The sequence below is a fragment of the Euprymna scolopes genome, chromosome 46 (genome assembly GCF_053919585.1).
Source record: "Euprymna scolopes isolate OS-2025 chromosome 46, ASM5391958v1, whole genome shotgun sequence".
NCBI lineage: Eukaryota > Metazoa > Mollusca > Cephalopoda > Sepiida > Sepiolidae > Euprymna > Euprymna scolopes.
The window spans coordinates 99268796-99294779 of record NC_136527.1 but is presented as its reverse complement, the minus strand read 5'-3'; the positions used below and the strand labels follow the sequence as shown (position 1 = coordinate 99294779).

At 20.3% G+C, this 25984-nt stretch overlaps 1 protein-coding gene and 1 long non-coding RNA gene across 20 annotated transcripts in view; both read right to left on the bottom strand.

The window, feature by feature from the left end:
- Positions 1-25984, bottom strand: part of LOC145270654 (RIMS-binding protein 2-like) — a 1565000-nt gene that overhangs the window by 682279 nt on the left and 856737 nt on the right. The gene's annotated exons all lie outside the window — the stretch shown is intronic.
- Positions 639-25321, bottom strand: LOC145271453 (uncharacterized). Its single transcript, XR_013865883.1, has 3 exons — positions 24403-25321; positions 2940-19060; positions 639-2371 (listed from the first exon to the last, which is right to left on the bottom strand). It is a non-coding gene; the product is annotated as an uncharacterized LOC145271453 (long non-coding RNA).

The window sequence follows — 25984 nt, the reverse complement described above, 5'->3', positions numbered from 1 at the left end:
ATCTCCCTTGGCTGATGTAATGTAAAATATTCCCCTGTAAAACTTTTTTTTTTTAATTATTTTGTTTTTAATTATTTTTTTTTTTTATGAAATGATTTGCTTTTATTATCTCCCTTGGCTGATGTAATGTAAAATATTCCCCTGTAAAACTTTTTTTTTTTAATTATTTTTTTTAAGAAATGATTTGCTTTTATTATCTCCCTTGGCTGATGTAATGTAAAATATTCCCCTGTAAAACTTTTTTTTTTTAATTATTTTTTTTAAGATATGATTTGCTTTTATTATCTCCCTTGGCTGATGTAATGTAAAATATTCCCCTGTAAAACTTTTTTTTTTTAATTATTTTTTTTAAGAAATGATTTGCTTTTATTATCTCCCTTGGCTGATGTAATGTAAAATATTCCCCTGTAAAACTTTTTTTTTTTAATTATTTTTTTTTTTAATTACTTTTTTTTTTAATTATTTTTTTTTTTTAAGAAATTATTTGCTTTTATTATCTCCCTTGGCTGATGTAATGTAAAATATTCCCCTGTAAAACTTTTTTTTTTTAATTATTTTTTTTTTAATTATTTTTTTTTTTTTAAGAAATGATTTGCTTTTATTATCTCCCTTGGCTGATGTAATGTAAAATATTCCCCTGTAAAACTTTTTTTTTTTTAATTATTTTTTTTTTAAGAAATGATTTGCTTTTATTATCTCCCTTGGCTGATGTAATGTAAAATATTCCCCTGTAAAACTTTTTTTTTTTAATTATTTTTTTTTTAATTATTTTTTTTTTTTTAAGAAATGATTTGCTTTTATTATCTCCCTTGGCTGATGTAATGTAAAATATTCCCCTGTAAAACTTTTTTTTTTTAATTATTTTTTTTTTTTTAAGAAATGATTTGCTTTTATTATCTCCCTTGGCTGATGTAATGTAAAATATTCCCCTGTAAAACTTTTTTTTTTTAATTATTTTTTTTAAGAAATGATTTGCTTTTATTATCTCCCTTGGCTGATGTAATGTAAAATATTCCCCTGTAAAACTTTTTTTTTTTAATTATTTTTTTTTTAATTATTTTTTTTTTTTATGAAATGATTTGCTTTTATTATCTCCCTTGGCTGATGTAATGTAAAATATTCCCCTGTAAAACTTTTTTTTTTTAATTATTTTTTGTAAGAAATGATTTGCTTTTATTATCTCCCTTGGCTGATGTAATGTAAAATATTCCCCTGTAAAACTTTTTTTTTTTATTATTTTTTTTTTAATTATTTTTTTTTTTAAGAAATGATTTGCTTTTATTATCTCCCTTGGCTGATGTAATGTAAAATATTCCCCTGTAAAACTTTTTTTTTTTTAATTATTTTTTTTAAGAAATGATTTGCTTTTATTATCTCCCTTGGCTGATGTAATGTAAAATATTCCCCTGTAAAACTTTTTTTTTTTAATTATTTTTTTTAAGAAATGATTTGCTTTTATTATCTCCCTTGGCTGATGTAATGTAAAATATTCCCCTGTAAAACTTTTTTTTTTTAATTATTTTTTTTAAGAAATGATTTGCTTTTATTATCTCCCTTGGCTGATGTAATGTAAAATATTCCCCTGTAAAACTTTTTTTTTTTAATTATTTTTTTTAAGAAATGATTTGCTTTTATTATCTCCCTTGGCTGATGTAATGTAAAATATTCCCCTGTAAAACTTTTTTTTTTTAATTATTTTTTTTAAGATATTATTTGCTTTTATTATCTCCCTTGGCTGATGTAATGTAAAATATTCCCCTGTAAAACTTTTTTTTTTTAATTATTTTTTTTAAGAAATGATTTGCTTTTATTATCTCCCTTGGCTGATGTAATGTAAAATATTCCCCTGTAAAACTTTTTTTTTTTAATTATTTTTTTTAAGATATTATTTGCTTTTATTATCTCCCTTGGCTGATGTAATGTAAAATATTCCCCTGTAAAACTTTTTTTTTTTAATTATTTTTTTTTTTAATTATTTTTTTTTTTTAAGAAATTATTTGCTTTTATTATCTCCCTTGGCTGATGTAATGTAAAATATTCCCCTGTAAAACTTTTTTTTTTTAATTATTTTTTTTTTTAATTATTTTTTTTTTTTTAAGAAATTATTTGCTTTTATTATCTCCCTTGGCTGATGTAATGTAAAATATTCCCCTGTAAAACTTTTTTTTTTAATTATTTTTTTTTTAATTATTTTTTTTTTTTAAGAAATGATTTGCTTTTATTATCTCCCTTGGCTGATGTAATGTAAAATATTCCCCTGTAAAACTGTTTTTTTTTAATTATTTTTTTTTTAATTATTTTTTTTTTTAAGAAATGATTTGCTTTTATTATCTCCCTTGGCTGATGTAATGTAAAATATTCCCCTGTAAAACTTTTTTTTTTAATTATTTTTTTTAAGAAATGATTTGCTTTTATTATCTCCCTTGGCTGATGTAATGTAAAATATTCCCCTGTAAAACTTTTTTTTTTTAATTATTTTTTTTAAGATATGATTTGCTTTTATTATCTCCCTTGGCTGATGTAATGTAAAATATTCCCCTGTAAAACTTTTTTTTTTTAATTATTTTTTTTAAGATATGATTTGCTTTTATTATCTCCCTTGGCTGATGTAATGTAAAATATTCCCCTGTAAAACTTTTTTTTTTTAATTATTTTTTTTTTTAATTATTTTTTTTTTTTTAAGAAATGATTTGCTTTTATTATCTCCCTTGGCTGATGTAATGTAAAATATTCCCCTGTAAAACTGTTTTTTTTTAATTATTTTTTTTTTAATTATTTTTTTTTTTTAAGAAATGATTTGCTTTTATTATCTCCCTTGGCTGATGTAATGTAAAATATTCCCCTGTAAAACTTTTTTTTTTTTATTATTGTTTTTAAGAAATGATTTGCTTTTATTATCTCCCTTGGCTGATGTAATGTAAAATATTCCCCTGTAAAACTTTTTTTTTTTAATTATTTTTTTTTAAGAAATGATTTGCTTTTATTATCTCCCTTGGCTGATGTAATGTAAAATATTCCCCTGTAAAACTTTTTTTTTTTAATTATTTTTTTTTTTAATTATTTTTTTTTTTAAGAAATGATTTGCTTTCATTATCTCCCTTGGCTGATGTAATGTAAAATATTCCCCTGTAAAACTTTTTTTTTTTAATTATTTTTTTTTTTAATTATTTTTTTTTTTTAAGAAATTATTTGCTTTTATTATCTCCCTTGGCTGATGTAATGTAAAATATTCCCCTGTAAAACTTTTTTTTTTTAATTATTTTTTTTTTAATTATTTTTTTTTTTTTTAAGAAATGATTTGCTTTTATTATCTCCCTTGGCTGATGTAATGTAAAATATTCCCCTGTAAAACTGTTTTTTTTTAATTATTTTTTTTTTAATTATTTTTTTTTTTTAAGAAATGATTTGCTTTTATTATCTCCCTTGGCTGATGTAATGTAAAATATTCCCCTGTAAAACTTTTTTTTTTTAATTATTTTTTTTTTAAGAAATGATTTGCTTTTATTATCTCCCTTGGCTGATGTAATGTAAAATATTCCCCTGTAAAACTTTTTTTTTTAATTATTTTTTTTTAAGAAATGATTTGCTTTTATTATCTCCCTTGGCTGATGTAATGTAAAATATTCCCCTGTAAAACTTTTTTTTGTTTAATTATTTTTTTTTAAGAAATGATTTGCTTTTATTATCTCCCTTGGCTGATGTAATGTAAAATATTCCCCTGTAAAACTTTTTTTTTTTAATTATTTTTTTTTTTAAGAAATGATTTGCTTTTATTATCTCCCTTGGCTGATGTAATGTAAAATATTCCCCTGTAAAACTTTTTTTTTTTAATTATTTTTTTTTTAATTATTTTTTTTTTTAAGAAATGATTTGCTTTTATTATCTCCCTTGGCTGATGTAATGTAAAATATTCCCTTGTAAAACTTTTTTTTTTAATTATTTTTTTTTAATTATTTTTTTTTTTAAGAAATGATTTGCTTTTATTATCTCCCTTGGCTGATGTAATGTAAAATATTCCCCTGTAAAACTTTTTTTTTTTAATTATTTTTTTTTAATTATTTTTTTTTTTAAGAAATGATTTGCTTTTATTATCTCCCTTGGCTGATGTAATGTAAAATATTCCCCTGTAAAACTTTTTTTTTTTAATTATTTTTTTTTAATTATTTTTTTTTTTAAGAAATGATTTGCTTTTATTATCTCCCTTGGCTGATGTAATGTAAAATATTCCCCTGTAAAACTTTTTTTTTTTAATTATTTTTTTTTTTAAGAAATGATTTGCTTTTATTATCTCCCTTGGCTGATGTAATGTAAAATATTCCCCTGTAAAACTTTTTTTTTTTAATTATTTTTTTTTAATTATTTTTTTTTTTAAGAAATGATTTGCTTTTATTATCTCCCTTGGCTGATGTAATGTAAAATATTCCCTTGTAAAACTTTTTTTTTTTAATTATTTTTTTTTAATTATTTTTTTTTTTAAGAAATGATTTGCTTTTATTATCTCCCTTGGCTGATGTAATGTAAAATATTCCCCTGTAAAACTTTTTTTTTTTAATTATTTTTTTTTAATTATTTTTTTTTTTAAGAAATGATTTGCTTTTATTATCTCCCTTGGCTGATGTAATGTAAAATATTCCCCTGTAAAACTTTTTTTTTTTAATTATTTTTTTTTAATTATTTTTTTTTTTAAGAAATGATTTGCTTTTATTATCTCCCTTGGCTGATGTAATGTAAAATATTCCCCTGTAAAACTTTTTTTTTTTAATTATTTTTTTTTTTAAGAAATGATTTGCTTTTATTATCTCCCTTGGCTGATGTAATGTAAAATATTCCCCTGTAAAACTTTTTTTTTTTAATTATTTTTTTTTAATTATTTTTTTTTTTAAGAAATGATTTGCTTTTATTATCTCCCTTGGCTGATGTAATGTAAAATATTCCCCTGTAAAACTTTTTTTTTTTAATTATTTTTTTTTAATTATTTTTTTTTTTAAGAAATGATTTGCTTTTATTATCTCCCTTGGCTGATGTAATGTAAAATATTCCCCTGTAAAACTTTTTTTTTTTAATTATTTTTTTTTTTCAGAAATGATTTGCTTTTATTATCTCCCTTGGCTGATGTAATGTAAAATATTCCCCTGTAAAACTTTTTTTTTTTAATTATTTTTTTTTAATTATTTTTTTTTTTAAGAAATGATTTGCTTTTATTATCTCCCTTGGCTGATGTAATGTAAAATATTCCCCTGTAAAACTTTTTTTTTTTAATTATTTTTTTTTTAATTATTTTTTTTTTTAAGAAATGATTTGCTTTTATTATCTCCCTTGGCTGATGTAATGTAAAATATTCCCTTGTAAAACTTTTTTTTTTTAATTATTTTTTTTTAATTATTTTTTTTTTTAAGAAATGATTTGCTTTTATTATCTCCCTTGGCTGATGTAATGTAAAATATTCCCCTGTAAAACTTTTTTTTTTTAATTATTTTTTTTTTTAAGAAATGATTTGCTTTTATTATCTCCCTTGGCTGATGTAATGTAAAATATTCCCCTGTAAAACTTTTTTTTTTTAATTATTTTTTTTTTTAAGAAATGATTTGCTTTTATTATCTCCCTTGGCTGATGTAATGTAAAATATTCCCCTGTAAAACTTTTTTTTTTTAATTATTTTTTTTTTAATTATTTTTTTTTTTAAGAAATGATTTGCTTTTATTATCTCCCTTGGCTGATGTAATGTAAAATATTCCCTTGTAAAACTTTTTTTTTTTAATTATTTTTTTTTAATTATTTTTTTTTTTAAGAAATGATTTGCTTTTATTATCTCCCTTGGCTGATGTAATGTAAAATATTCCCCTGTAAAACTTTTTTTTTTTAATTATTTTTTTTTAATTATTTTTTTTTTTAAGAAATGATTTGCTTTTATTATCTCCCTTGGCTGATGTAATGTAAAATATTCCCCTGTAAAACTTTTTTTTTTTAATTATTTTTTTTTAATTATTTTTTTTTTTAAGAAATGATTTGCTTTTATTATCTCCCTTGGCTGATGTAATGTAAAATATTCCCCTGTAAAACTTTTTTTTTTTAATTATTTTTTTTTTTAAGAAATGATTTGCTTTTATTATCTCCCTTGGCTGATGTAATGTAAAATATTCCCCTGTAAAACTTTTTTTTTTTAATTATTTTTTTTTAATTATTTTTTTTTTTAAGAAATGATTTGCTTTTATTATCTCCCTTGGCTGATGTAATGTAAAATATTCCCCTGTAAAACTTTTTTTTTTTAATTATTTTTTTTTTTAAGAAATGATTTGCTTTTATTATCTCCCTTGGCTGATGTAATGTAAAATATTCCCCTGTAAAACTTTTTTTTTTAATTATTTTTTTTTAATTATTTTTTTTTTTAAGAAATGATTTGCTTTTATTATCTCCCTTGGCTGATGTAATGTAAAATATTCCCCTGTAAAACTTTTTTTTTTTAATTATTTTTTTTTAATTATTTTTTTTTTTAAGAAATGATTTGCTTTTATTATCTCCCTTGGCTGATGTAATGTAAAATATTCCCCTGTAAAACTTTTTTTTTTTAATTATTTTTTTTTAATTATTTTTTTTTTTCAGAAATGATTTGCTTTTATTATCTCCCTTGGCTGATGTAATGTAAAATATTCCCCTGTAAAACTTTTTTTTTTTAATTATTTTTTTTTTTTTAAGAAATGATTTGCTTTTATTATCTCCCTTGGCTGATGTAATGTAAAATATTCCCCTGTAAAACTTTTTTTTTTTAATTATTTTTTTTAAGAAATGATTTGCTTTTATTATCTCCCTTGGCTGATGTAATGTAAAATATTCCCCTGTAAAACTTTTTTTTTTAATTATTTTTTTTTTAATTATTTTTTTTTTTTATGAAATGATTTGCTTTTATTATCTCCCTTGGCTGATGTAATGTAAAATATTTCCCTGTAAAACTTTTTTTTTTTAATTATTTTTTTTAAGAAATGATTTGCTTTTATTATCTCCCTTGGCTGATGTAATGTAAAATATTCCCCTGTAAAACTTTTTTTTTTTAATTATTTTTTTTTTAATTATTTTTTTTTTTTAAGAAATGATTTGCTTTTATTATCTCCCTTGGCTGATGTAATGTAAAATATTCCCCTGTAAAACTTTTTTTTTTTAATTATTTTTTTTAAGAAATGATTTGCTTTTATTATCTCCCTTGGCTGATGTAATGTAAAATATTCCCCTGTAAAACTTTTTTTTTTTAATTATTTTTTTTAAGAAATGATTTGCTTTTATTATCTCCCTTGGCTGATGTAATGTAAAATATTCCCCTGTAAAACTTTTTTTTTTTAATTATTTTTTTTTTAATTATTTTTTTTTTTTTAAGAAATGATTTGCTTTTATTATCTCCCTTGGCTGATGTAATGTAAAATATTCCCCTGTAAAACTTTTTTTTTTTAATTATTTTTTTTAAGAAATGATTTGCTTTTATTATCTCCCTTGGCTGGTGTAATGTAAAATATTCCCCTGTAAAACTTTTTTTTTTTAATTATTTTTTTTAAGAAATGATTTGCTTTTATTATCTCCCTTGGCTGATGTAATGTAAAATATTCCCCTGTAAAACTTTTTTTTTTTAATTATTTTTTTTTTTAATTATTTTTTTTTTTTAAGAAATTATTTGCTTTTATTATCTCCCTTGGCTGATGTAATGTAAAATATTCCCCTGTAAAACTTTTTTTTTTTAATTATTTTTTTTTTAATTATTTTTTTTTTTTTAAGAAATGATTTGCTTTTATTATCTCCCTTGGCTGATGTAATGTAAAATATTCCCCTGTAAAACTTTTTTGTTGTAATTATTTTTTTTAAGAAATGATTTGCTTTTATTATCTCCCTTGGCTGATGTAATGTAAAATATTCCCCTGTAAAACTTTTTTTTTTTAATTATTTTTTTTTTAATTATTTTTTTTTTTTAAGAAATGATTTGCTTTTATTATCTCCCTTGGGTGATGTAATGTAAAATATTCCCCTGTAAAACTTTTTTTTTTTAATTATTTTTTGTTTTTAAGAAATTATTTGCTTTTATTATCTCCCTTGGCTGATGTAATGTAAAATATTCCCCTGTAAAACTTTTTTTTTTTAATTATTTTTTTTTTAATTATTTTTTTTTTTAAGAAATGATTTGTTTTTATTATCTCCCTTGGCTGATGTAATGTAAAATATTCCCCTGTAAAACTTTTTTTTTTTAATTATTTTTTTTTTAATTATTTTTTTTTTTTTAAGAAATGATTTGCTTTTATTATCTCCCTTGGCTGATGTAATGTAAAATATTCCCCTGTAAAACTTTTTTTTTTTAATTATTTTTTTTAAGAAATGATTTGCTTTTATTATCTCCCTTGGCTGATGTAATGTAAAATATTCCCCTGTAAAACTTTTTTTTTTTTAATTATTTTTTTTAAGAAATGATTTGCTTTTATTATCTCCCTTGGCTGATGTAATGTAAAATATTCCCCTGTAAAACTTTTTTTTTTTAATTATTTTTTTTTTAATTATTTTTTTTTTTTTAAGAAATGATTTGCTTTTATTATCTCCCTTGGCTGATGTAATGTAAAATATTCCCCTGTAAAACTTTTTTTTTTTAATTATTTTTTTTTTTTATTATTTTTTTTTTTTAAGAAATTATTTGCTTTTATTATCTCCCTTGGCTGATGTAATGTAAAATATTCCCCTGTAAAACTTTTTTTTTTTAATTATTTTTTTTTTAATTATTTTTTTTTTTTAAGAAATGATTTGCTTTTATTATCTCCCTTGGCTGATGTAATGTAAAATATTCCCCTGTAAAACTTTTTTTTTTTAATTATTTTTTTTAAGAAATGATTTGCTTTTATTATCTCCCTTGGCTGATGTAATGTAAAATATTCCCCTGTAAAACTTTTTTTTTTTAATTATTTTTCTTTTAATTATTTTTTTTTTTTAAGAAATGATTTGCTTTTATTATCTCCCTTGGCTGATGTAATGTAAAATATTCCCCTGTAAAACTTTTTTTTTTTAATTATTTTTTTTAAGAAATGATTTGCTTTTATTATCTCCCTTGGCTGATGTAATGTAAAATATTCCCCTGTAAAACTTTTTTTTTTTAATTATTTTTTTTTTAATTATTTTTTTTTTTTTAAGAAATGATTTGCTTTTATTATCTCCCTTGGCTGATGTAATGTAAAATATTCCCCTGTAAAACTTTTTTTTTTTAATTATTTTTCTTTTAATTATTTTTTTTTTTTAAGAAATGATTTGCTTTTATTATCTCCCTTGGCTGATGTAATGTAAAATATTCCCCTGTAAAACTTTTTTTTTTTAATTATTTTTTTTTTAATTATTTTTTTTTTTTATGAAATGATTTGCTTTTATTATCTCCCTTGGCTGATGTAATGTAAAATATTCCCCTGTAAAACTTTTTTTTTTTAATTATTTTTTGTAAGAAATGATTTGCTTTTATTATCTCCCTTGGCTGATGTAATGTAAAATATTCCCCTGTAAAACTTTTTTTTTTTATTATTTTTTTTTTAATTATTTTTTTTTTAAGAAATGATTTGCTTTTATTATCTCCCTTGGCTGATGTAATGTAAAATATTCCCCTGTAAAACTTTTTTTTTTTTAATTATTTTTTTTAAGAAATGATTTGCTTTTATTATCTCCCTTGGCTGATGTAATGTAAAATATTCCCCTGTAAAACTTTTTTTTTTTAATTATTTTTTTTAAGAAATGATTTGCTTTTATTATCTCCCTTGGCTGATGTAATGTAAAATATTCCCCTGTAAAACTTTTTTTTTTTAATTATTTTTTTTTTTAATTATTTTTTTTTTTTTAGAAATTATTTGCTTTTATTATCTCCCTTGGCTGATGTAATGTAAAATATTCCCCTGTAAAACTTTTTTTTTTTAATTATTTTTTTTAAGAAATGATTTGCTTTTATTATCTCCCTTGGCTGATGTAATGTAAAATATTCCCCTGTAAAACTTTTTTTTTTTAATTATTTTTTTTAAGAAATGATTTGCTTTTATTATCTCCCTTGGCTGATGTAATGTAAAATATTCCCCTGTAAAACTTTTTTTTTTTAATTATTTTTTTTAAGATATTATTTGCTTTTATTATCTCCCTTGGCTGATGTAATGTAAAATATTCCCCTGTAAAACTTTTTTTTTTTAATTATTTTTTTTAAGAAATGATTTGCTTTTATTATCTCCCTTGGCTGATGTAATGTAAAATATTCCCCTGTAAAACTTTTTTTTTTTAATTATTTTTTTTTTAATTATTTTTTTTTTTTAAGAAATGATTTGCTTTTATTATCTCCCTTGGCTGATGTAATGTAAAATATTCCCCTGTAAAACTTTTTTTTTTTAATTATTTTTTTTAAGAAATGATTTGCTTTTATTATCTCCCTTGGCTGATGTAATGTAAAATATTCCCCTGTAAAACTTTTTTTTTTTAATTATTTTTTTTAAGAAATGATTTGCTTTTATTATCTCCCTTGGCTGATGTAATGTAAAATATTCCCCTGTAAAACTTTTTTTTTTTAATTATTTTTTTTTTTAATTATTTTTTTTTTTAATTATTTTTTTTTTTTAAGAAATTATTTGCTTTTATTATCTCCCTTGGCTGATGTAATGTAAAATATTCCCCTGTAAAACTTTTTTTTTTTAATTATTTTTTTTTTAATTATTTTTTTTTTTTTAAGAAATGATTTGCTTTTATTATCTCCCTTGGCTGATGTAATGTAAAATATTCCCCTGTAAAACTTTTTTTTTTTAATTATTTTTTTTAAGAAATGATTTGCTTTTATTATCTCCCTTGGCTGGTGTAATGTAAAATATTCCCCTGTAAAACTTTTTTTTTTTAATTATTTTTTTTAAGAAATGATTTGCTTTTATTATCTCCCTTGGCTGATGTAATGTAAAATATTCCCCTGTAAAACTTTTTTTTTTTAATTATTTTTTTTTTTAATTATTTTTTTTTTTTAAGAAATTATTTGCTTTTATTATCTCCCTTGGCTGATGTAATGTAAAATATTCCCCTGTAAAACTTTTTTTTTTTAATTATTTTTTTTTTAATTATTTTTTTTTTTTTAAGAAATGATTTGCTTTTATTATCTCCCTTGGCTGATGTAATGTAAAATATTCCCCTGTAAAACTTTTTTTTTGTAATTATTTTTTTTAAGAAATGATTTGCTTTTATTATCTCCCTTGGCTGATGTAATGTAAAATATTCCCCTGTAAAACTTTTTTTTTTTAATTATTTTTTGTTTTTAAGAAATTATTTGCTTTTATTATCTCTCTTGGCTGATGTAATGTAAAATATTCCCCTGTAAAACTTTTTTTTTTTAATTATTTTTTTTTTAATTATTTTTTTTTTTAAGAAATGATTTGTTTTTATTATCTCCCTTGGCTGATGTAATGTAAAATATTCCCCTGTAAAACTTTTTTTTTTTAATTATTTTTTTTTTAATTATTTTTTTTTTTTAAGAAATGATTTGCTTTTATTATCTCCCTTGGCTGATGTAATGTAAAATATTCCCCTGTAAAACTTTTTTTTTTTAATTATTTTTTTTTTAATTATTTTTTTTTTTTTAAGAAATGATTTGCTTTTATTATCTCCCTTGGCTGATGTAATGTAAAATATTCCCCTGTAAAACTTTTTTTTTTTAATTATTTTTTTTAAGAAATGATTTGCTTTTATTATCTCCCTTGGCTGATGTAATGTAAAATATTCCCCTGTAAAACTTTTTTTTTTTTAATTATTTTTTTTAAGAAATGATTTGCTTTTATTATCTCCTTTGGCTGATGTAATGTAAAATATTCCCCTGTAAAACTTTTTTTTTTTAATTATTTTTTTTTTAATTATTTTTTTTTTTTTAAGAAATGATTTGCTTTTATTATCTCCCTTGGCTGATGTAATGTAAAATATTCCCCTGTAAAACTTTTTTTTTTTAATTATTTTTTTTTTTTATTATTTTTTTTTTTTAAGAAATTATTTGCTTTTATTATCTCCCTTGGCTGATGTAATGTAAAATATTCCCCTGTAAAACTTTTTTTTTTTAATTATTTTTCTTTTAATTATTTTTTTTTTTTAAGAAATGATTTGCTTTTATTATCTCCCTTGGCTGATGTAATGTAAAATATTCCCCTGTAAAACTTTTTTTTTTTAATTATTTTTTTTAAGAAATGATTTGCTTTTATTATCTCCCTTGGCTGATGTAATGTAAAATATTCCCCTGTAAAACTTTTTTTTTTTAATTATTTTTTTTTTAATTATTTTTTTTTTTTAAGAAATGATTTGCTTTTATTATCTCCCTTGGCTGATGTAATGTAAAATATTCCCCTGTAAAACTTTTTTTTTTTAATTATTTTTTTTTTTTAAGAAATGATTTGCTTTTATTATCTCCCTTGGCTGATGTAATGTAAAATATTCCCCTGTAAAACTTTTTTTTTTTTAATTATTTTTTTTTTAAGAAATGATTTGCTTTTATTATCTCCCTTGGCTGATGTAATGTAAAATATTCCCCTGTAAAACTTTTTTTTTTTAATTATTTTTTTTTTAATTATTTTTTTTTTTTTAAGAAATGATTTGCTTTTATTATCTCCCTTGGCTGATGTAATGTAAAATATTCCCCTGTAAAACTTTTTTTTTTTAATTATTTTTTTTTTTTTAAGAAATGATTTGCTTTTATTATCTCCCTTGGCTGATGTAATGTAAAATATTCCCCTGTAAAACTTTTTTTTTTTAATTATTTTTTTTTTAATTATTTTTTTTTTTTATGAAATGATTTGCTTTTATTATCTCCCTTGGCTGATGTAATGTAAAATATTCCCCTGTAAAACTTTTTTTTTTTAATTATTTTTTGTAAGAAATGATTTGCTTTTATTATCTCCCTTGGCTGATGTAATGTAAAATATTCCCCTGTAAAACTTTTTTTTTTTATTATTTTTTTTTTAATTATTTTTTTTTTTAAGAAATGATTTGCTTTTATTATCTCCCTTGGCTGATGTAATGTAAAATATTCCCCTGTAAAACTTTTTTTTTTTTAATTATTTTTTTTAAGAAATGATTTGCTTTTATTATCTCCCTTGGCTGATGTAATGTAAAATATTCCCCTGTAAAACTTTTTTTTTTTAATTATTTTTTTTAAGAAATGATTTGCTTTTATTATCTCCCTTGGCTGATGTAATGTAAAATATTCCCCTGTAAAACTTTTTTTTTTTAATTATTTTTTTTTTAATTATTTTTTTTTTTTTAAGAAATGATTTGCTTTTATTATCTCCCTTGGGTGATGTAATGTAAAATATTCCCCTGTAAAACTTTTTTTTTTTAATTATTTTTTTTTTTAATTATTTTTTTTTTTTTAGAAATTATTTGCTTTTATTATCTCCCTTGGCTGATGTAATGTAAAATATTCCCCTGTAAAACTTTTTTTTTTTAATTATTTTTTTTAAGAAATGATTTGCTTTTATTATCTCCCTTGGCTGATGTAATGTAAAATATTCCCCTGTAAAACTTTTTTTTTTTAATTATTTTTTTTAAGAAATGATTTGCTTTTATTATCTCCCTTGGCTGATGTAATGTAAAATATTCCCCTGTAAAACTTTTTTTTTTTAATTATTTTTTTTAAGAAATGATTTGCTTTTATTATCTCCCTTGGCTGATGTAATGTAAAATATTCCCCTGTAAAACTTTTTTTTTTTAATTATTTTTTTTAAGAAATGATTTGCTTTTATTATCTCCCTTGGCTGATGTAATGTAAAATATTCCCCTGTAAAACTTTTTTTTTTTAATTATTTTTTTTAAGATATTATTTGCTTTTATTATCTCCCTTGGCTGATGTAATGTAAAATATTCCCCTGTAAAACTTTTTTTTTTTAATTATTTTTTTTTTTAATTATTTTTTTTTTTTAAGAAATTATTTGCTTTTATTATCTCCCTTGGCTGATGTAATGTAAAATATTCCCCTGTAAAACTTTTTTTTTTTAATTATTTTTTTTTTTAATTATTTTTTTTTTTTAAGAAATTATTTGCTTTTATTATCTCCCTTGGCTGATGTAATGTAAAATATTCCCCTGTAAAACTTTTTTTTTTTAATTATTTTTTTTTTAATTATTTTTTTTTTTTAAGAAATGATTTGCTTTTATTATCTCCCTTGGCTGATGTAATGTAAAATATTCCCCTGTAAAACTGTTTTTTTTTAATTATTTTTTTTTTAATTATTTTTTTTTTTAAGAAATGATTTGCTTTTATTATCTCCCTTGGCTGATGTAATGTAAAATATTCCCCTGTAAAACTTTTTTTTTTTAATTATTTTTTTTAAGAAATGATTTGCTTTTATTATCTCCCTTGGCTGATGTAATGTAAAATATTCCCCTGTAAAACTTTTTTTTTTTAATTATTTTTTTTAAGATATGATTTGCTTTTATTATCTCCCTTGGCTGATGTAATGTAAAATATTCCCCTGTAAAACTTTTTTTTTTTAATTATTTTTTTTAAGATATGATTTGCTTTTATTATCTCCCTTGGCTGATGTAATGTAAAATATTCCCCTGTAAAACTTTTTTTTTTTAATTATTTTTTTTTTAATTATTTTTTTTTTTTTAAGAAATGATTTGCTTTTATTATCTCCCTTGGCTGATGTAATGTAAAATATTCCCCTGTAAAACTGTTTTTTTTTAATTATTTTTTTTTTAATTATTTTTTTTTTTTAAGAAATGATTTGCTTTTATTATCTCCCTTGGCTGATGTAATGTAAAATATTCCCCTGTAAAACTTTTTTTTTTTAATTATTGTTTTTAAGAAATGATTTGCTTTTATTATCTCCCTTGGCTGATGTAATGTAAAATATTCCCCTGTAAAACTTTTTTTTTTTAATTATTTTTTTTTAAGAAATGATTTGCTTTTATTATCTCCCTTGGCTGATGTAATGTAAAATATTCCCCTGTAAAACTTTTTTTTTTTAATTATTTTTTTTTTTAATTATTTTTTTTTTTAAGAAATGATTTGCTTTCATTATCTCCCTTGGCTGATGTAATGTAAAATATTCCCCTGTAAAACTTTTTTTTTTTTAATTATTTTTTTTTTTCAGAAATGATTTGCTTTTATTATCTCCCTTGGCTGATGTAATGTAAAATATTCCCCTGTAAAACTTTTTTTTTTTAATTATTTTTTTTAAGAAATGATTTGCTTTTATTATCTCCCTTGGCTGATGTAATGTAAAATATTCCCCTGTAAAACTTTTTTTTTTTAATTATTTTTTTTAAGATATGATTTGCTTTTATTATCTCCCTTGGCTGATGTAATGTAAAATATTCCCCTGTAAAACTTTTTTTTTTTAATTATTTTTTTTTTTAATTATTTTTTTTTTTTATTATTTTTTTTTTTTAAGAAATTATTTGCTTTTATTATCTCCCTTGGCTGATGTAATGTAAAATTGTCCCCTGTAAAACTTTTTTTTTTTAATTATTTTTTTTTTTTATTATTTTTTTTTTTTAAGAAATTATTTGCTTTTATTATCTCCCTTGGCTGATGTAATGTAAAATATTCCCCTGTAAAACTTTTTTTTTTTAATTATTTTTTTTTTAATTATTTTTTTTTTTTTTAAGAAATGATTTGCTTTTATTATCTCCCTTGGCTGATGTAATGTAAAATATTCCCCTGTAAAACTGTTTTTTTTTAATTATTTTTTTTTTAATTATTTTTTTTTTTAAGAAATGATTTGCTTTTATTATCTCCCTTGGCTGATGTAATGTAAAATATTCCCCTGTAAAACTTTTTTTTTTTAATTATTTTTTTTTTAAGAAATGATTTGCTTTTATTATCTCCCTTGGCTGATGTAATGTAAAATATTCCCCTGTAAAACTTTTTTTTTTAATTATTTTTTTTTAAGAAATGATTTGCTTTTATTATCTCCCTTGGCTGATGTAATGTAAAATATTCCCCTGTAAAACTTTTTTTTGTTTAATTATTTTTTTTTAAGAAATGATTTGCTTTTATTATCTCCCTTGGCTGATGTAATGTAAAATATTCCCCTGTAAAACTTTTTTTTTTTAATTATTTTTTTTTTTAAGAAATGATTTGCTTTTATTATCTCCCTTGGCTGATGTAATGTAAAATATTCCCCTGTAAAACTTTTTTTTTTTAATTATTTTTTTTTTAATTATTTTTTTTTTTAAGAAATGATTTGCTTTTATTATCTCCCTTGGCTGATGTAATGTAAAATATTCCCTTGTAAAACTTTTTTTTTTTAATTATTTTTTTTTAATTATTTTTTTTTTTAAGAAATGATTTGCTTTTATTATCTCCCTTGGCTGATGTAATGTAAAATATTCCCCTGTAAAACTTTTTTTTTTTAATTATTTTTTTTTAATTATTTTTTTTTTTAAGAAATGATTTGCTTTTATTATCTCCCTTGGCTGATGTAATGTAAAATATTCCCCTGTAAAACTTTTTTTTTTTAATTATTTTTTTTTAATTATTTTTTTTTTTAAGAAATGATTTGCTTTTATTATCTCCCTTGGCTGATGTAATGTAAAATATTCCCCTGTAAAACTTTTTTTTTTTAATTATTTTTTTTTTTCAGAAATGATTTGCTTTTATTATCTCCCTTGGCTGATGTAATGTAAAATATTCCCCTGTAAAACTTTTTTTTTTTAATTATTTTTTTTTAATTATTTTTTTTTTTAAGAAATGATTTGCTTTTATTATCTCCCTTGGCTGATGTAATGTAAAATATTCCCCTGTAAAACTTTTTTTTTTTAATTATTTTTTTTTTAATTATTTTTTTTTTTAAGAAATGATTTGCTTTTATTATCTCCCTTGGCTGATGTAATGTAAAATATTCCCTTGTAAAACTTTTTTTTTTTAATTATTTTTTTTTAATTATTTTTTTTTTTAAGAAATGATTTGCTTTTATTATCTCCCTTGGCTGATGTAATGTAAAATATTCCCCTGTAAAACTTTTTTTTTTTAATTATTTTTTTTTTTAAGAAATGATTTGCTTTTATTATCTCCCTTGGCTGATGTAATGTAAAATATTCCCCTGTAAAACTTTTTTTTTTTAATTATTTTTTTTTTTAAGAAATGATTTGCTTTTATTATCTCCCTTGGCTGATGTAATGTAAAATATTCCCCTGTAAAACTTTTTTTTTATAATTATTTTTTTTTTAATTATTTTTTTTTTTAAGAAATGATTTGCTTTTATTATCTCCCTTGGCTGATGTAATGTAAAATATTCCCTTGTAAAACTTTTTTTTTTTAATTATTTTTTTTTTTAAGAAATGATTTGCTTTTATTATCTCCCTTGGCTGATGTAATGTAAAATATTCCCCTGTAAAACTTTTTTTTTTTAATTATTTTTTTTTAATTATTTTTTTTTTTAAGAAATGATTTGCTTTTATTATCTCCCTTGGCTGATGTAATGTAAAATATTCCCCTGTAAAACTTTTTTTTTTAATTATTTTTTTTTAATTATTTTTTTTTAATTATTTTTTTTTTTAAGAAATGATTTGCTTTTATTATCTCCCTTGGCTGATGTAATGTAAAATATTCCCCTGTAAAACTTTTTTTTTTTAATTATTTTTTTTTTTAAGAAATGATTTGCTTTTATTATCTCCCTTGGCTGATGTAATGTAAAATATTCCCCTGTAAAACTTTTTTTTTTAATTATTTTTTTTTAATTATTTTTTTTTTTAAGAAATGATTTGCTTTTATTATCTCCCTTGGCTGATGTAATGTAAAATATTCCCCTGTAAAACTTTTTTTTTTTAATTATTTTTTTTTAATTATTTTTTTTTTTAAGAAATGATTTGCTTTTATTATCTCCCTTGGCTGATGTAATGTAAAATATTCCCCTGTAAAACTTTTTTTTTTTAATTATTTTTTTTTAATTATTTTTTTTTTTCAGAAATGATTTGCTTTTATTATCTCCCTTGGCTGATGTAATGTAAAATATTCCCCTGTAAAACTTTTTTTTTTTAATTATTTTTTTTTTTTTAAGAAATGATTTGCTTTTATTATCTCCCTTGGCTGATGTAATGTAAAATATTCCCCTGTAAAACTTTTTTTTTTTAATTATTTTTTTTAAGAAATGATTTGCTTTTATTATCTCCCTTGGCTGATGTAATGTAAAATATTCCCCTGTAAAACTTTTTTTTTTTATTATTTTTTTTTTAATTATTTTTTTTTTTTATGAAATGATTTGCTTTTATTATCTCCCTTGGCTGATGTAATGTAAAATATTCCCCTGTAAAACTTTTTTTTTTTAATTATTTTTTTTAAGAAATGATTTGCTTTTATTATCTCCCTTGGCTGATGTAATGTAAAATATTCCCCTGTAAAACTTTTTTTTTTTAATTATTTTTTTTTTAATTATTTTTTTTTTTTAAGAAATGATTTGCTTTTATTATCTCCCTTGGCTGATGTAATGTAAAATATTCCCCTGTAAAACTTTTTTTTTTTAATTATTTTTTTTAAGAAATGATTTGCTTTTATTATCTCCCTTGGCTGATGTAATGTAAAATATTCCCCTCTAAAACTTTTTTTTTTTAATTATTTTTTTTAAGAAATGATTTGCTTTTATTATCTCCCTTGGCTGATGTAATGTAAAATATTCCCCTGTAAAACTTTTTTTTTTTAATTATTTTTTTTTTTAATTATTTTTTTTTTTAATTATTTTTTTTTTTTAAGAAATTATTTGCTTTTATTATCTCCCTTGGCTGATGTAATGTAAAATATTCCCCTGTAAAACTTTTTTTTTTTAATTATTTTTTTTTTAATTATTTTTTTTTTTTTAAGAAATGATTTGCTTTTATTATCTCCCTTGGCTGATGTAATGTAAAATATTCCCCTGTAAAACTTTTTTTTTTTAATTATTTTTTTTAAGAAATGATTTGCTTTTATTATCTCCCTTGGCTGGTGTAATGTAAAATATTCCCCTGTAAAACTTTTTTTTTTTAATTATTTTTTTTTTTAATTATTTTTTTTTTTTAAGAAATTATTTGCTTTTATTATCTCCCTTGGCTGATGTAATGTAAAATATTCCCCTGTAAAACTTTTTTTTTTAATTATTTTTTTTTTAATTATTTTTTTTTTTTTAAGAAATGATTTGCTTTTATTATCTCCCTTGGCTGATGTAATGTAAAATATTCCCCTGTAAAACTTTTTTTTTGTAATTATTTTTTTTAAGAAATGATTTGCTTTTATTATCTCCCTTGGCTGATGTAATGTAAAATATTCCCCTGTAAAACTTTTTTTTTTTAATTATTTTTTTTTTAATTATTTTTTTTTTTTTAAGAAATGATTTGCTTTTATTATCTCCCTTGGCTGGTGTAATGTAAAATATTCCCCTGTAAAACTTTTTTTTTTTAATTATTTTTTTTAAGAAATGATTTGCTTTTATTATCTCCCTTGGCTGATGTAATGTAAAATATTCCCCTGTAAAACTTTTTTTTTTTAATTATTTTTTTTTTTAATTATTTTTTTTTTTTAAGAAATTATTTGCTTTTATTATCTCCCTTGGCTGATGTAATGTAAAATATTCCCCTGTAAAACTTTTTTTTTTTAATTATTTTTTTTTTAATTATTTTTTTTTTTTTAAGAAATTATTTGCTTTTATTATCTCCCTTGGCTGATGTAATGTAAAATATTCCCCTGTAAAACTTTTTTTTTTTAATTATTTTTTTTTTAATTATTTTTTTTTTTTTAAGAAATGATTTGCTTTTATTATCTCCCTTGGCTGATGTAATGTAAAATATTCCCCTGTAAAACTTTTTTTTTTTAATTATTTTTTTTTTAATTATTTTTTTTTTTTAAGAAATGATTTGCTTTTATTATCTCCCTTGGCTGATGTAATGTAAAATATTCCCCTGTAAAACTTTTTTTTTTTAATTATTTTTTTTTTTTAAGAAATGATTTGCTTTTATTATCTCCCTTGGCTGATGTAATGTAAAATATTCCCCTGTAAAACTTTTTTTTTTTAATTATTTTTTTTTTAATTATTTTTTTTTTTTTAAGAAATGATTTGCTTTTATTATCTCCCTTGGCTGATGTAATGTAAAATATTCCCCTGTAAAACTTTTTTTTTTTAATTATTTTTTTTAAGAAATGATTTGCTTTTATTATCTCCCTTGGCTGATGTAATGTAAAATATTCCCCTGTAAAACTTTTTTTTTTTTAATTATTTTTTTTAAGAAATGATTTGCTTTTATTATCTCCCTTGGCTGATGTAATGTAAAATATTCCCCTGTAAAACTTTTTTTTTTTAATTATTTTTTTTTTAATTATTTTTTTTTTTTTAAGAAATGATTTGCTTTTATTATCTCCCTTGGCTGATGTAATGTAAAATATTCCCCTGTAAAACTTTTTTTTTTTAATTATTTTTTTTTTTTATTATTTTTTTTTTTTAAGAAATTATTTGCTTTTATTATCTCCCTTGGCTGATGTAATGTAAAATATTCCCCTGTAAAACTTTTTTTTTTTAATTATTTTTTTTAAGAAATGATTTGCTTTTATTATCTCCCTTGGCTGATGTAATGTAAAATATTCCCCTGTAAAACTTTTTTTTTTTAATTATTTTTCTTTTAATTATTTTTTTTTTTTAAGAAATGATTTGCTTTTATTATCTCCCTTGGCTGATGTAATGTAAAATATTCCCCTGTAAAACTTTTTTTTTTTAATTATTTTTTTTAAGAAATGATTTGCTTTTATTATCTCCCTTGGCTGATGTAATGTAAAATATTCCCCTGTAAAACTTTTTTTTTTTAATTATTTTTTTTTTAATTATTTTTTTTTTTTTAAGAAATGATTTGCTTTTATTATCTCCCTTGGCTGATGTAATGTAAAATATTCCCCTGTAAAACTTTTTTTTTTTAATTATTTTTCTTTTAATTATTTTTTTTTTTTAAGAAATGATTTGCTTTTATTATCTCCCTTGGCTGATGTAATGTAAAATATTCCCCTGTAAAACTTTTTTTTTTTAATTATTTTTTTTAAGAAATGATTTGCTTTTATTATCTCCCTTGGCTGATGTAATGTAAAATATTCCCCTGTAAAACTTTTTTTTTTTAATTATTTTTTTTAAGAAATGATTTGCTTTTATTATCTCCCTTGGCTGATGTAATGTAAAATATTCCCCTGTAAAACTTTTTTTTTTTAATTATTTTTTTTTTAATTATTTTTTTTTTTTAAGAAATGATTTGCTTTTATTATCTCCCTTGGCTGATGTAATGTAAAATATTCCCCTGTAAAACTTTTTTTTTTTAATTATTTTTTTTTTTTAAGAAATGATTTGCTTTTATTATCTCCCTTGGCTGATGTAATGTAAAATATTCCCCTGTAAAACTTTTTTTTTTTTAATTATTTTTTTTTTAAGAAATGATTTGCTTTTATTATCTCCCTTGGCTGATGTAATGTAAAATATTCCCCTGTAAAACTTTTTTTTTTTAATTATTTTTTTTTTAATTATTTTTTTTTTTTAAGAAATGATTTGCTTTTATTATCTCCCTTGGCTGATGTAATGTAAAATATTCCCCTGTAAAACTTTTTTTTTTTAATTATTTTTTTTTTTTTAAGAAATGATTTGCTTTTATTATCTCCCTTGGCTGATGTAATGTAAAATATTCCCCTGTAAAACTTTTTTTTTTTAATTATTTTTTTTAAGAAATGATTTGCTTTTATTATCTCCCTTGGCTGATGTAATGTAAAATATTCCCCTGTAAAACTTTTTTTTTTTAATTATTTTTTTTTTAATTATTTTTTTTTTTTATGAAATGATTTGCTTTTATTATCTCCCTTGGCTGATGTAATGTAAAATATTCCCCTGTAAAACTTTTTTTTTTTAATTATTTTTTGTAAGAAATGATTTGCTTTTATTATCTCCCTTGGCTGATGTAATGTAAAATATTCCCCTGTAAAACTTTTTTTTTTTATTATTTTTTTTTTAATTATTTTTTTTTTTAAGAAATGATTTGCTTTTATTATCTCCCTTGGCTGATGTAATGTAAAATATTCCCCTGTAAAACTTTTTTTTTTTTAATTATTTTTTTTAAGAAATGATTTGCTTTTATTATCTCCCTTGGCTGATGTAATGTAAAATATTCCCCTGTAAAACTTTTTTTTTTTAATTATTTTTTTTAAGAAATGATTTGCTTTTATTATCTCCCTTGGCTGATGTAATGTAAAATATTCCCCTGTAAAACTTTTTTTTTTTAATTATTTTTTTTTTTAATTATTTTTTTTTTTTTAGAAATTATTTGCTTTTATTATCTCCCTTGGCTGATGTAATGTAAAATATTCCCCTGTAAAACTTTTTTTTTTTAATTATTTTTTTTAAGAAATGATTTGCTTTTATTATCTCCCTTGGCTGATGTAATGTAAAATATTCCCCTGTAAAACTTTTTTTTTTTAATTATTTTTTTTAAGAAATGATTTGCTTTTATTATCTCCCTTGGCTGATGTAATGTAAAATATTCCCCTGTAAAACTTTTTTTTTTTAATTATTTTTTTTAAGATATTATTTGCTTTTATTATCTCCCTTGGCTGATGTAATGTAAAATATTCCCCTGTAAAACTTTTTTTTTTTAATTATTTTTTTTTTTAATTATTTTTTTTTTTTAAGAAATTATTTGCTTTTATTATCTCCCTTGGCTGATGTAATGTAAAATATTCCCCTGTAAAACTTTTTTTTTTTAATTATTTTTTTTTTTAATTATTTTTTTTTTTTTAAGAAATTATTTGCTTTTATTATCTCCCTTGGCTGATGTAATGTAAAATATTCCCCTGTAAAACTTTTTTTTTTTAATTATTTTTTTTTTAATTATTTTTTTTTTTTAAGAAATGATTTGCTTTTATTATCTCCCTTGGCTGATGTAATGTAAAATATTCCCCTGTAAAACTGTTTTTTTTTAATTATTTTTTTTTTAATTATTTTTTTTTTTTAAGAAATGATTTGCTTTTATTATCTCCCTTGGCTGATGTAATGTAAAATATTCCCCTGTAAAACTTTTTTTTTTTTAATTATTTTTTTTAAGAAATGATTTGCTTTTATTATCTCCCTTGGCTGATGTAATGTAAAATATTCCCCTGTAAAACTTTTTTTTTTTAATTATTTTTTTTAAGATATGATTTGCTTTTATTATCTCCCTTGGCTGATGTAATGTAAAATATTCCCCTGTAAAACTTTTTTTTTTTAATTATTTTTTTTAAGATATGATTTGCTTTTATTATCTCCCTTGGCTGATGTAATGTAAAATATTCCCCTGTAAAACTTTTTTTTTTTAATTATTTTTTTTTTTAATTATTTTTTTTTTTTAAGAAATTATTTGCTTTTATTATCTCCCTTGGCTGATGTAATGTAAAATATTCCCCTGTAAAACTTTTTTTTTTTAATTATTTTTTTTTTTAAGAAATTATTTGCTTTTATTATCTCCCTTGGCTGATGTAATGTAAAATATTCCCCTGTAAAACTTTTTTTTTTTAATTATTTTTTTTTTAATTATTTTTTTTTTTTTAAGAAATGATTTGCTTTTATTATCTCCCTTGGCTGATGTAATGTAAAATATTCCCCTGTAAAACTTTTTTTTTTTAATTATTTTTTTTTTTAATTATTTTTTTTTTTAAGAAATGATTTGCTTTCATTATCTCCCTTGGCTGATGTAATGTAAAATATTCCCCTGTAAAACTTTTTTTTTTTAATTATTTTTTTTTTTCAGAAATGATTTGCTTTTATTATCTCCCTTGGCTGATGTAATGTAAAATATTCCCCTGTAAAACTTTTTTTTTTTAATTATTTTTTTTAAGAAATGATTTGCTTTTATTATCTCCCTTGGCTGATGTAATGTAAAATATTCCCCTGTAAAACTTTTTTTTTTTAATTATTTTTTTTAAGATATGATTTGCTTTTATTATCTCCCTTGGCTGATGTAATGTAAAATATTCCCCTGTAAAACTTTTTTTTTTTAATTATTTTTTTTTTTAATTATTTTTTTTTTTAATTATTTTTTTTTTTTAAGAAATTATTTGCTTTTATTATCTCCCTTGGCTGATGTAATGTAAAATATTCCCCTGTAAAACTTTTTTTTTTTAATTATTTTTTTTTTTAATTATTTTTTTTTTTTAAGAAATTATTTGCTTTTATTATCTCCCTTGGCTGATGTAATGTAAAATATTCCCCTGTAAAACTTTTTTTTTTTAATTATTTTTTTTTTAATTTTTTTTTTTTTTTTTAAGAAATGATTTGCTTTTATTATCTCCCTTGGCTGATGTAATGTAAAATATTCCCCTGTAAAACTTTTTTTTTTTAATTATTTTTTTTTTAATTATTTTTTTTTTTTAAGAAATGATTTGCTTTTATTATCTCCCTTGGCTGATGTAATGTAAAATATTCCCCTGTAAAACTTTTTTTTTTTAATTATTTTTTTTTTAAGAAATGATTTGCTTTTATTATCTCCCTTGGCTGATGTAATGTAAAATATTCCCCTGTAAAACTTTTTTTTTTAATTATTTTTTTTTAAGAAATGATTTGCTTTTATTATCTCCCTTGGCTGATGTAATGTAAAATATTCCCCTGTAAAACTTTTTTTTGTTTAATTATTTTTTTTTAAGAAATGATTTGCTTTTATTATCTCCCTTGGCTGATGTAATGTAAAATATTCCCCTGTAAAACTTTTTTTTTTTAATTATTTTTTTTTTTAAGAAATGATTTGCTTTTATTATCTCCCTTGGCTGATGTAATGTAAAATATTCCCCTGTAAAACTTTTTTTTTTTAATTATTTTTTTTTTAATTATTTTTTTTTTTAAGAAATGATTTGCTTTTATTATCTCCCTTGGCTGATGTAATGTAAAATATTCCCTTGTAAAACTTTTTTTTTTTAATTATTTTTTTTTAATTATTTTTTTTTTTAAGAAATGATTTGCTTTTATTATCTCCCTTGGCTGATGTAATGTAAAATATTCCCCTGTAAAACTTTTTTTTTTTAATTATTTTTTTTTAATTATTTTTTTTTTTAAGAAATGATTTGCTTTTATTATCTCCCTTGGCTGATGTAATGTAAAATATTCCCCTGTAAAACTTTTTTTTTTTAATTATTTTTTTTTAATTATTTTTTTTTTTAAGAAATGATTTGCTTTTATTATCTCCCTTGGCTGATGTAATGTAAAATATTCCCCTGTAAAACTTTTTTTTTTTAATTATTTTTTTTTTTAAGAAATGATTTGCTTTTATTATCTCCCTTGGCTGATGTAATGTAAAATATTCCCCTGTAAAACTTTTTTTTTTTAATTATTTTTTTTTAATTATTTTTTTTTTTAAGAAATGATTTGCTTTTATTATCTCCCTTGGCTGATGTAATGTAAAATATTCCCCTGTAAAACTTTTTTTTTTTAATTATTTTTTTTTAATTATTTTTTTTTTTAAGAAATGATTTGCTTTTATTATCTCCCTTGGCTGATGTAATGTAAAATATTCCCCTGTAAAACTTTTTTTTTTTAATTATTTTTTTTTTCAGAAATGATTTGCTTTTATTATCTCCCTTGGCTGATGTAATGTAAAATATTCCCCTGTAAAACTTTTTTTTTTTAATTATTTTTTTTTAATTATTTTTTTTTTTAAGAAATGATTTGCTTTTATTATCTCCCTTGGCTGATGTAATGTAAAATATTCCCCTGTAAAACTTTTTTTTTTTAATTATTTTTTTTTTAATTATTTTTTTTTTTAAGAAATGATTTGCTTTTATTATCTCCCTTGGCTGATGTAATGTAAAATATTCCCTTGTAAAACTTTTTTTTTTTAATTATTTTTTTTTAATTATTTTTTTTTTTAAGAAATGATTTGCTTTTATTATCTCCCTTGGCTGATGTAATGTAAAATATTCCCCTGTAAAACTTTTTTTTTTTAATTATTTTTTTTTTTAAGAAATGATTTGCTTTTATTATCTCCCTTGGCTGATGTAATGTAAAATATTCCCCTGTAAAACTTTT